Genomic DNA, 11970 nt, shown 5'->3' with positions numbered 1-11970 from the left:
CCTATTTAGCCGTTTATGGTGAGTATTGGAACACACTCAATGTAAGAGTCCACCCATGGTGGATCAGCGGTATGTATGTATATATATATATATATATATATATATATATATATTCTCTTCTACCAATTATCCGTCAATAGATGATGCCGAAAGCATTTCCCTACTGTCTGGTGACCTCGCAATTGAGATTTTCCCTAAATAAACACGAGAGCCAGTGGAGTAGTCCCTCCACAGACGTATGCTATTTCCAAGCGTAGTATTACTTTCAACTAGCTTGTCTTGTGCTTCGAAGGCAGATCACCGGCGTCACCTTTGCGTGGGCTGTCGCCATGATAAACCCACTTGCACTGGCTTTATCTCTCTGCCAGTGATTGTATGATAGACAATCTTGGTCGTATGTATCAGCGAAACCTGTGGAGCTCACTGGAATTCACAACTTTATTCAACCGAATTCCCTCGTATTGAAACTCACCGAAATATTATTCGCCCGGACTCGCTCAGACTCATGGCTTGATCTGAGCCTGAGTGTCGGAGTCCGAGTGAGTGGACTCATATGAGTCCGTCAGCCTCGCACTAGATTTCTCGATCAAGGTGTCAATGCTCTTTAACACCAACACCTCACGTAATACACGCTCTTCTCGGCGCCGTTCAATATAGTGCCTACGAATATGAGTTGTGAGAGCTGGAATACCAGTTATGTCATTTTTTTCTTAGAAGAGATGACTACATAAGTCAAATTTATCAACAACTTCCCTGGAATAGTTGGCGGAAAGGTGGCGAGGGGGGGGGGGGGGGGCTCAAACTACCCCCTTACGTAATTCACGCCTCTGATCAATAAATGTTGTAATGGTGTAGGAACGACACTGCTGGGGAATACGTTTCAATAAACGCGCGTTTCAATAAACGCGGAATACGTTTCAATAAACGCGTTTCAATAAACGCGTTTAAATAAACGCGAGTAAAGATGAAAATGAGTACATCAGACACTAGGTTCGCAAAATAAAAGTGGAAGTCACTCAGACTTACTCAAGTAATATCGCTTGCGCTTTGAGTGACTCGAACTCACACTCAGGGAAATTTTCTTCAAACAGACTCACTCAGACTCACGCCTTCATCTGAGTCTGAGTGAGTACTCATGAATGAGTTCGCCAACCTACGATCTTGGTTTCTTTCTCTTCGATTAATACAGATCATCTGCTCATGCTGGCTTACAAGCTTCAGTGTGCACCTGCTGCAAAGGCGGGAGAGCGCAAAATCGACGACAGAAAACCAGCAAACAGAACAGGTAAAAAACGAAAACCCTTCACGCGAGCTAAGCTTTCAATACTGCACTGCAAACTATTTTTGAATGTAACACCTATTTATTTCATATTTTATTTTGTGTTACTCGGTGAACAAAAGTATTCGCTGAATGCATGCATAAGCGTTGGAAAAGTGCCTTGGCAGTGCTGCCACAGAAATCTGTGGTCAAGGTGTAGACAGCCGTCGTTATTGGCCGACGTTTTGAAGATCCAGCAGGTTTTAACGCTTTAACCAGTACCAGCACAACGCATCGGTGGATGATCATAGCCGCACAATTCCAACACCGATGCTGCCATCATACACACTTGGCTCAGATAAGGTAATAACGCTTTAAGGGGAACCGAGGCGATGCAGCGTGCTTCACGTGTCACAAACCGTATGCAAATTTATTATTTGACTTTCATGGACAGACGCTTCAGCTGCATGACTATGCCAAACGGCTCATGGATATCACGGCACGTCTCATCTACGTTCGCTATCTTCTGAAAGAGAACACCAGACAGCAATTTTTATTTATTAATTTGTTTATTTTTGTTGCCCTCGATCGTCTAAGCATTACAGCGGGGAGCGGGTTACAACATATAAAAATTCAAAAAATTTAAAACAAAGAAATAAAACCTGTCGTATTACACAAGAAAGAAAACTAAACAAGTTAAAATCTCTACTCGACGAAACACAACAAAACTTAAACGTGAACATAAAAAATGAACACGAAAAGCGCGGTAACATTTTATAGTGCTGGTGGCAAAATATGAACGTATCAAAAATGCTACAAAACGTTACAAAAACAGAAATAAATAAAACGCTGGCCTCTCGACACGCGTCGACAAAAAAACTGTGGGAAGGGGGAACACATCGGGTGACTAGGGAAAGCTATCACGAAGCAGGTGGGCTGATGATGAACGACAGAAAAGGGGAGTGAGCAGAGACGGAAACGATGTCACCCGGTAGTTCGTTCCAATCGTTAGATGTAACCGGTATGAAGGAGCAAGAAAATGTGTTGTGTTGCAAAAAGTACCTTTAACCGAGTGATTGCAATCAATTAGAGATGAATCATAAGTGGAAGGCGTAACAAGCTCAACACGTAGTGATGAATGACGGTATTTCTCACGAAAAAAAAAAGGCAAAGACGGAAATCCTTGCGACGTAGCGATAAAGCTGGCAGTGACAAATGGTTCCTCATTGCTCTTACGCTTGAAGTTTACACGGTTATAACCAGAGAGAATAAAGCGCGCGTATGGCTTGATTTTGAATTGGTTCTAGAGCTTTAATTAAGTTTTCGTGGCGAGGGTTGCAGATTGCAGCAGCGTATTCTAAATTTGAGCGCACAAGAGCTTTATATAGAAGCACCTTGAGGGAGGGTGTAGCTTTGACAAAAAATAACGACGTATGTACGGTTGGCATTGTTCGCGATGACATTAATATGAGCATTCCATGCTAGATTGAAAGAAATAGCGATGCCTAAGCACCGATATGACGACACATGTTCACGATGAGCGTCACCGAGTTTGTAGGCTGACGAGTTATTATACTGCCTAGAAACAGCCATTGGCTTGTATTTGATGGAATTTAATTTCATGAGGCCATTATAGCACCAATTTATAATGCCATTTAAGTCTGTCTGCAAGATGGTTTCATCATTATCGGTATGTATTTCTCTGTAAATTACACAGTCGTCGGCATACAAATGCACAAAAGTAGAGACGAAGTCAGATAGGTCATTAATAGTTAAAAACAGCAGTGGTCCGAAAACCCTGTGGTACAACCGATGTTACGCTTATTTATGGCGAGTCAGGACACCGTTAACAGTCACGTACTAGATACTCTTTGAGAGAATAATCAAGCCATGCCAAAACATTACAGTCGAGGTTGTGAGAGTAAAGCTTGTACATTAGCAAAGCGTGGTTGACTTTTTCAAATGACTCTGTAAAATCTAGGAAGATGCAGCCCATACATTAGCGAAGCGTGGTTGACTTTTTCGAATGCCTTTGTAAAATCTGGGAAGGTGCAGTCCAGACATTAGAAAAGCGTGGTTGACTTCTTCGAATGCCTTTGCAAAATCTAAAATCTTGATGGGAGCCGACAGATGAAAACAACGTATTGGGATAATCATAAGACGAACAAGTGAAGTGCCTCAGACTGGCTGGCCGACGTTTCGATAGGGGGACCTATCTTTTTCAAAGATAGGTCCTCCTATCGCCGACGTTTCGCAGGACCTATCTTTTTCAAAAATAGGTCCTCCTATCGAAACGTCGGCCAGCCAGTCTGAGGCACTTCACCTGTTCATCTTCTGATTTGTGAAATATAGGAAGATGCAGTCCATTCGAGATAGTTTATGAAGAATGGTGAGCATATTTATGGCTAATGCAAAAAATGAATTGGATTCTAAAAATTCATCTATATGTGAGTGTACTACATGTTCCACTAGCTTACACGGAATGTTTGTTAGTGAAATGGGCCGATAGTTACAAATGCTTATTACCAGACTTGCGTATCGGAACAACAGTACTGACCTTCCAGTCCCGCGGCAAAGTTCTTCAGTCAAGAGACTGCTGGAAAGTCTCGTAAAAAGAGAGAATAATATGCGCATGTCTGATTAAGAAACTTTTAGTTGATATTGTCCGTGCCACATAATGAGGATCTTTCTAAGGCATTAATTACATTGGCGATTCCGGCAGAATCAAAAGTGATAGGAAACATTGAGCAGTGTAGTCGCGGGGCACAACTTCACCAGCAAGTGGAGCAATGTTCCCCGAAAAGTTTGTCGAAAAAATATTGTTAGTTAACGTGGCACAATCAGATGCTGGTAGCGGTTTCCCAGATTCATTGTGGACTGTTGAATCTGTGTTTTGGCTGTAATTGATCATGTTCCAAAATTCTCAAGGGTTCCGTGACAAAATCTCGGGCAATGTGTGGGTTTGCAAACGACTCTTAGCAGCATCTGTGTATTCTGTATCAGCACCGTGAAATGCTTCACAGCGATCTGTAGTATTTTGCAAATAGTCTGCGCGAAAAAGGCGATTTTTTTCCTATTAGACAATTGTTTCGGGCGCGTGTTATACGACGGCTTTTTAGTGTTTTTCCGAATGCGTCGTAGGGGAACGTGCGCATTAGTGAGATCAGAAACTAGGTTCCTGAAAGGACTCCTCTTTTCTTTTAGACTACGCTTATCAAAGTTGCAACAGAAGGTTTCTACATACGCACACTCAGCTTGAATAACGACATCAAAATTAGCGTTGCGGGAATCCCGGTTGGCTACCCTCTGCTGGGAGATAGGTAAATGACAGGATAAGTATACGACTATAGTATGTCACCCGAAGACTGTTTACGGCAGATTAACCTTCAGCCGACATGCGCGCAGAACCATTAGTAAGTGCGGGAAGAATCGACCAGTGAGCCGCTAAAGTATTCGGCATTTGGGATCGAAAAGCTCTGCAATTTCAGCCCCAGTTCTTCGGACCGAAATTTCAGCTCATGCACATTCTTGCAGACAGGCGTGCAATCAACCTGTTTTATCCACTCGTGTTGATTTATTTTTGTTCGAGCGCTTGTTCAGATTCAACAAAGCTTTTAATTCGTAATTAGTGTATCCCGTTAGCCGGCTCTTCCAAAAATAAATTACCAACCTAACGAGCAGTGCTAGTGTAAGAAAAGCTTTTTGGGTACAGGCTTTTGTTAACTTGAGTCTGGACAACCCCATGTCATTTTTCGCAACTCAAGGACATCAATTAGGTTATATCCATCACCATCGCAGTTAATGCATAAGATGTTCAAAAATTAGGCCGAGAAGGCCTCGTTACCCTTGTTCTCTCCAATGCGTTTCCGCAAAGTTTCTATAGCCACGCGAGCAATTAAACTGAAAATTACTCGTAAGAACTCCGCCATCCAGTCATGCATGATGTGACATTTTGTCAGTGAAAGCGGCTGAGCAGGGGCAACAGCCACTAATGATATAAAAGCTCTTGAATTAACACACCTCCACGTTCCAACTCATCTAGAGTAGTTGAAATGCTAAGCCTTATATTTTTTTCGTTTTTTTCGTTTTCTATGAAATAGATGTCGCCGAGAAAACACTAGACTCAATTGCTTCGGTAGGTCGGTTTTTCTATTTCAATATATTTGAAGAAATCACTCAAAACAAAAAAACAGCTAGTCCCGACGTGATAGAAATGTGTGTCTCTTCAATAGGCTTGTTAGTTTATTCCCGGCGCGTATTCGGTCCCACATTCAGTCTCCAACTGGAGACACTTAGTAGCACTGATAAACGATCATTATGGGTAGATTGGCGACAGACTAATATATATATATATATATATATATATATATATATATATATATATATATATATATATATATTGCCTTGAAAAAGACAGGGTTCCCGTCGAAACGTCGGCACAATAAACAGTTGTTATGTGAAAGCGCATCTACTTTCATATTTATAACCTTGCGGCAACCAAAGTTATTCTTCTGCATATATATATATATATATATATATATATATATATATATATATATATATATATATATATATATATATATATATATGAGATATAACAGACAGTAATGCCAAGGAATGTACAGGGGAAGTTATTAAAGCCAATGGAATGTAAACAAGAAGAAAGAAAAGTGGATGAAAAAATTGGTAATTTTTTCATCCACTTTTCTTTCTTCTTATTTACATTCCATTGGCTTTAATAACTTCCCCTGTACATTCCTTGGCATTACTGTCTGTTATATCTCATTATTATTGTGTTAAAACACGGAAAAACGAGCCCTTAGGTATACACTTCTTTCCCTTATATATATATATAAGGAGTGGGCCAGGCAGCATATAAGGAGTGGGCCAGGCAGCAGCAAACCGGACGGAATGCTCAGCAACCCTTTCTGCTTTTTAATACAGGTTGCAGCTGTCTTTCTCGGAGGACAGCACTCACCTATCGACCATGCTTCAGCTACTGTGACAAGCAAAGAATGGACATGCGCCCAGGTACCAGATCGCGCGACACGTGCGGATGGCTGCATCGACGATGTGGCGTCACTCCCCTTTGTCACGCCGCCTGCCTGGCACCGAAGTTCAACGACGTCATGTCACGTGGACGCTCAAGCTCTTATAAAAAGCCTCACACCGCCGTTATTCACCAGTGGGCCAGGCAGCAGCAAACCGGACGGAATGCTCAGCAACCCTTTCTGCTTTTTAATACAGGTTGCAGCTGTCTTTCTCGGAGGACAGCACTCACCTATCGACCATGCTTCAGCTACTGTGACAAGCAAAGAATGGACATGCGCCCAGGTACCAGATCGCGCGACACGTGCGGATGGCTGCATCGACGATGTGGCGTCACTCCCCTTTGTCACGCCGCCTGCCTGGCACCGAAGTTCAACGACGTCATGTCACGTGGACGCTCAAGCTCTTATAAAAAGCCTCACACCGCCGTTATTCACCAGTGGGCCAGGCAGCAGCAAACCGGACGGAATGCTCAGCAACCCTTTCTGCTTTTTAATACAGGTTGGTGATTGCTCATTAGCTTACTCGTACCGTAGTGATGACCGGTTCTTATTGCTGCTGCCCTGCCCACGTTTTGCTAAACATATTTTTATGCGCTTTTCTTCTGTTATCGTAAACTTGTTGGTATGTGGTGACATCGAGTCGAATCCCGGTCCGTCTGATAAAGATCTGCTGGCGCAGCTATTAGCCGGCCAAAATAAAATTAGTGCTACCGTAGAAAATATCCAAGCCAACCAAAAGAAATTTGAGAGTAAGATCACTACCTTAGCTGAAAAGATTAACGGGATAGAACAGCAGCTTTCCAGCCTCAATAAATTAACAACTCAAGTAAACGACATGGAGAAGGTTATTTCACATCAGAGTGCTGCATTAGCCTCACTCATTGAAAAAGTAGATGACCTAGAGAACAGAAGTCGCAGAAATAACTTAATAATATATGGCTTGGATGAGACGTCGGTAGAATCTAGTGAGGAGCTAGAAAAGAAAGTTGTAGAAGGTATTTTCTTGGAAAAACTGCAAGTACCGACTCCCGCTATAGAAAGAATTCATAGGCTTGGCTTCAAGGGTGCAAAAACTCGCCCCGTAATCCTTAAATTCTTGAATTATCGTGAAAAGGAAAGCATTCTCAGAAAATCCTATAAATTAAAAGGCACATCCCTCTCTCTTTCTCAGGATTTCTCCAAGCGAGTGCGAGAGATACGAAAAAATCTTTGGAACAGTGCAACAGAAGATAGAGCAAGGGGTGGTAAAGTCAAACTCGTTCATGACAAACTTTGTGTCGATGGTACTTTTTACACGTGGAATGACGAGAGAAATGAACGCTGTCAACTAAATAAAGCACCTCGTAAATGACCAGTAATGCGCCCCTGCCCACATATGCGAATTTTAAACATGAACTGCCGAAGTATATTAAACAAAAGTACTGAGCTGGAAGGTATCATACTTGCCCATGATCCTAGTATCCTTCTATTAACCGAAACTTGGCTAAATGATTCGATCTTCGATAGCGAATTTGTACCAGCTGATTTCAATGTGTTCAGGAAAGATCGCGGGGCAAGAGGAGGAGGAGTTTGCATTCTCTTCAAAAATTCCTTGAACATTATTAGAATGCCTGATGTACCTAACGTTGAAGCTCTCTTCTGCAAAACTTATCACGGAAATGTTAAATACGTTATTGGCGTTGTTTACAGGCCACCCTCCTTGGAACCCATCGATCTCATTGAATTACAAAATTACATGACCATTCACGTAAGGCAAGAAGATAGAGTCATTTTGGCTGGTGACTTTAACGCACCAAACATTGATTGGAGCTTGCTGACTACCAGGAAGCAAAACGACAAAGTAGGGGAAGCAATTATAGACTTCGTATTTGCATTCGATTTATTACAAATTGTTGATGACTTCACTAGGATACAAGGCCAAACTAGATCTATACTTGACTTGTTTTTCATTCGTGGCTTTCCTGCACCTTGTGTTACATGTGAAATTCATCCTGGCATTTCTGATCACGAAATGGTATTACTAACACTCTCCGGTGTATCAATGAACGAACATAGATCTATTCGTAACTTTCCAAACTTTTCCAGGGCAGATGATGTTTCTATAATAGATACGTTGTCTTTTCATTTCGACACGTTTGCAAGCAGTGATGCTAGCGTAAACTATCTTTGGGACCGCTTAAAAAGTATTATTATGGAATGCATGGATCGTTTTGTGCCACGTATTGTCAAGAAACCAAAAAAGAGAAACCCCTGGATAACTCGGCCTACACTACAGCTCAAAAGAAAACTTAAAAGATTAAAGAAGAAGGGCTCTTCAACAAATGCTCAAAAGCAAGAAATATCTCTTTTAACCGTTAAACTTCAAAATGAAGTTTCGAAGGATAAACAAAACTACCATAGTGTATTACTACCACGCTTTATCTCGACATCCCCAGAAAAATTCTGGAGATTGATTTCCCCTTCGTCTCGTTCTTCCACGGCTTTTGAAGTTGATGGTTCCATTACTCACGACAGCTCAAAGATCGCGAACGCATTCAATGCTCAATTTCAATCTGTTTTCACCAAAGATAACAATTTATTGCCAGATTTCAGTCTTTCTCTTCCGCCAGTACCAGACATTGTCATTAGCGAAACGGGAATACTGAACTTGCTGTTAAATATAGATATAAAAAAATCATGTGGTCCCGATGACATCCCTAACGAATTTTTAAAACGGTATGCGGAGTGGATGGCAAAGTACCTTCATGTATTGTTTTCGAAATCATTGCAGGAGGGCGAGGTTCCTCTAGATTGGAAAATAGCTAAGATTACACCGCTACACAAAAACGGGAGCAATTCTACGGTTAAAAATTACCGCCCCATATCGCTTATTTCGACAGCTTGCAAACTAATGGAACATGCAATACATAAACACATCTCAGTATTTCTCGAAGAACAAAACTTCTTCACCAAGGGACAACATGGTTTTCGCAAAGGCTTCTCTACACAAACTCAATTAGTAGAAACTATACACGATTTTGCGACATCTATTAATAATGGTAATCAAACTGACGCTATTTTTCTAGACTTTCGCAAAGCTTTCGATACGGTTTCTCATAATAAACTGCTTTATAAATTAAATTTGGTACTTCAAAACCCTAAGCTAATATCCTGGATTTCATCATACATAACTGGTCGTCTACAAATGGTTTCTTTTAATCAACATTGCTCGGGTAGAGTTTCTGTATCATCTGGTGTCCCGCAGGGTTCGGTACTCGGACCACTTTTTTTCCTCATTTTCATAAATGATATAGTTGACGGCATCCCTGTAAAAATTAAACTTTACGCCGATGACTGCATCCTGTACTGCGAAGTTAAAAACTCGAATGATCAGCTACTCCTAAATCAAGCTTTTGAGAAGGTTATGTCATGGTGTGAAAGTTGGCAGATGTGTCTTAATCTTGAAAAAACAGTAGCAATGAAAATTACTCGCAAAAAAACGCCCTTAACTTACTATTACGGCTACAAAAACAATCACCTCAGTGAGGTAACCGAGTACAAATACTTAGGCCTTTTAATAACAAGTGACCTTCGGTGGAATAAACACATCGACCAAGTCATAGCTCACACACAACGTAAACTATTTTTTCTCCGCAGAGCACTGAAACTATCCACCCCCACTGTACGTCTCCTTGCGTATAAATCCGTTATTCTGCCCGGGTTAGACTACGCTGCAATTATCTGGGACCCATATACCAAAACAAATATTGATAAACTGGAATCCATTCAGAAAAGAGCAGTACGATTTATATATAATCGCTATGACCGTACATCAGTAACAGATCTGTTAACCAGAGCTAAGCTTCAACCTCTATCCACTAGAAACCGTCATTCACGTTTGAAGTTTCTTTACCAAATATTAATGGGGCATGTTAAGGTCGATACATATTCTGTTATGCCACTCACCTCTAGATACAGCACAAGACTACGGCATGATAGAACACTAACACCACATCAAACGCGAAATAATGCATTTAAATATTCTTTTTTCCCCAGAACGGTGAATGATTGGAATTTATTAACAAATGAGCAAGTGTTACAGTCTTCATTGGCAAGTTTTACTTCTAGTCTGTGTTCATGAACCTGGATCTCATTTATATTTCGTATATATGCACACATGCGTACTTAGTAAGAGTGCACATTTATTCTTGAAGGTCTATGCATGTATTTGTGTTTCATTTCGTTATTGCTATATTATTTACCTACACTCGGTATTTTGTTCTTGTGTGCACGTAATTGTATTGAGGATTGCTATATATGTATTGGTATGCATGCGTACGTGTATTGTTCAGATGTGTAACCGCGTTTCATTTTTTTTTGATAGGTCACTTTCTGTTTTATGTCATACGAATTATGTGACCTGGTTACGCCTACCACTTGTTCCACACATTTCGTAGTACCAGATCATGCATTGTTCATCTTCCCACCCTACCAAAGTCCCGACTAGGGATTGTAGTATTTATAAATAAAAAAAAAATAAAAAAAAAAATATATATATATATATATATATATATATATATATATATATATATATATATATATATATATATATATATATATATATAACGCTAACGTGTGAGCATCTGGCGTGCAGAAATTGAATGCGTCTACAAAATTGAAAAAAAAAATCTCCGCGGGGGGGGGGGGGGAGCCAGGGAAAGATTTGCTCTTTATCGTGTGCAAATCACGGCGCAATCCAGACGGCTGTCGCGGTCGATTATCCGATACAATTCACGGGTCCCTGCCACTGCTGCGAAGGGGCCAACAAAGGGAGCCATACATTCCCGACGATTGGGTGACGATAAGCGGTTGAGGAAGTGGCCGCAAAAGCCCGCTTTTATTCGAGAGCTCGCGTGCCCAAAGAGCGCCGCGTCTCCTGCATGTGCGAAGAGTACTTTCTTCAGCTCCAAAGAGCTGACGTCATTCGTAGGGCTCTCCTTCTTCGGCATAATACGGCCACGGAATACGTGCTATACTGCTACCGTTATAGCTCTAGACTTTAGCGAATACTTGCACCTTCTCGTCACTGGCCCCAGACCTGCCGAGGTGGTCTAGTGGCTAAGGTACTCGGCTGCTGACCCGCAGGTCGCGGGATTGAGTCCCGGCTGCGGCGGCATTTCCGATGGAGGAGGAAATGTTGTAGGCCTGTGTGCTCAGATTTGGGCGCACGTTAAAGAACCCCAGGTGGTCGAAATTTCCGGAGCCCTCCACTACGGCGTCTCTCATAATCGTATGGTGGTTTTGGGACGTTAAACCCCACATATCAATCAATCAATCAATTAATCAATCGTCAATAGCCCTTTTCAGTACTTCGAATTGTCAAAAAGAGTATACCACGAAAGTGCTGCTACTTCCTGCACAAATCTTGGTCAGGAGGTCGCATCGCAAAGCCTCCTAGGGCAATCAGTAAATGATATATAAATTTATTTGCTGATACGCATCAACATTCCCTAGGCTCATTCGCTTACCACAATACTAAACATCAATTTAAAAATACAGCTACACCGCGATACATATCAAAGACTATAAAATCGGCCCTTACGCCGGCAAATCGAAATAACACTAAATTGACATTTGAGCTTTCATAGCAACGTCCATTCACCAAAGGTTTCTTTCGTGCAC

The 11970-nt window shown here is 41.4% G+C and overlaps 1 protein-coding gene across 1 annotated transcript in view; it reads right to left on the bottom strand.

Annotated features, from left to right (window-relative positions):
• Window positions 1–11970, bottom strand: part of sli (slit guidance ligand) — a 332159-nt gene that overhangs the window by 235535 nt on the left and 84654 nt on the right. The gene's annotated exons all lie outside the window — the stretch shown is intronic.

The sequence above is a fragment of the Rhipicephalus microplus genome, chromosome X (assembly GCF_043290135.1).
Source record: "Rhipicephalus microplus isolate Deutch F79 chromosome X, USDA_Rmic, whole genome shotgun sequence".
Classification (NCBI taxonomy): Eukaryota; Metazoa; Arthropoda; class Arachnida; order Ixodida; family Ixodidae; genus Rhipicephalus; species Rhipicephalus microplus.
Note: the sequence above shows the minus strand (reverse complement) of the source record. Positions and strands in the feature narration are given on the sequence as shown.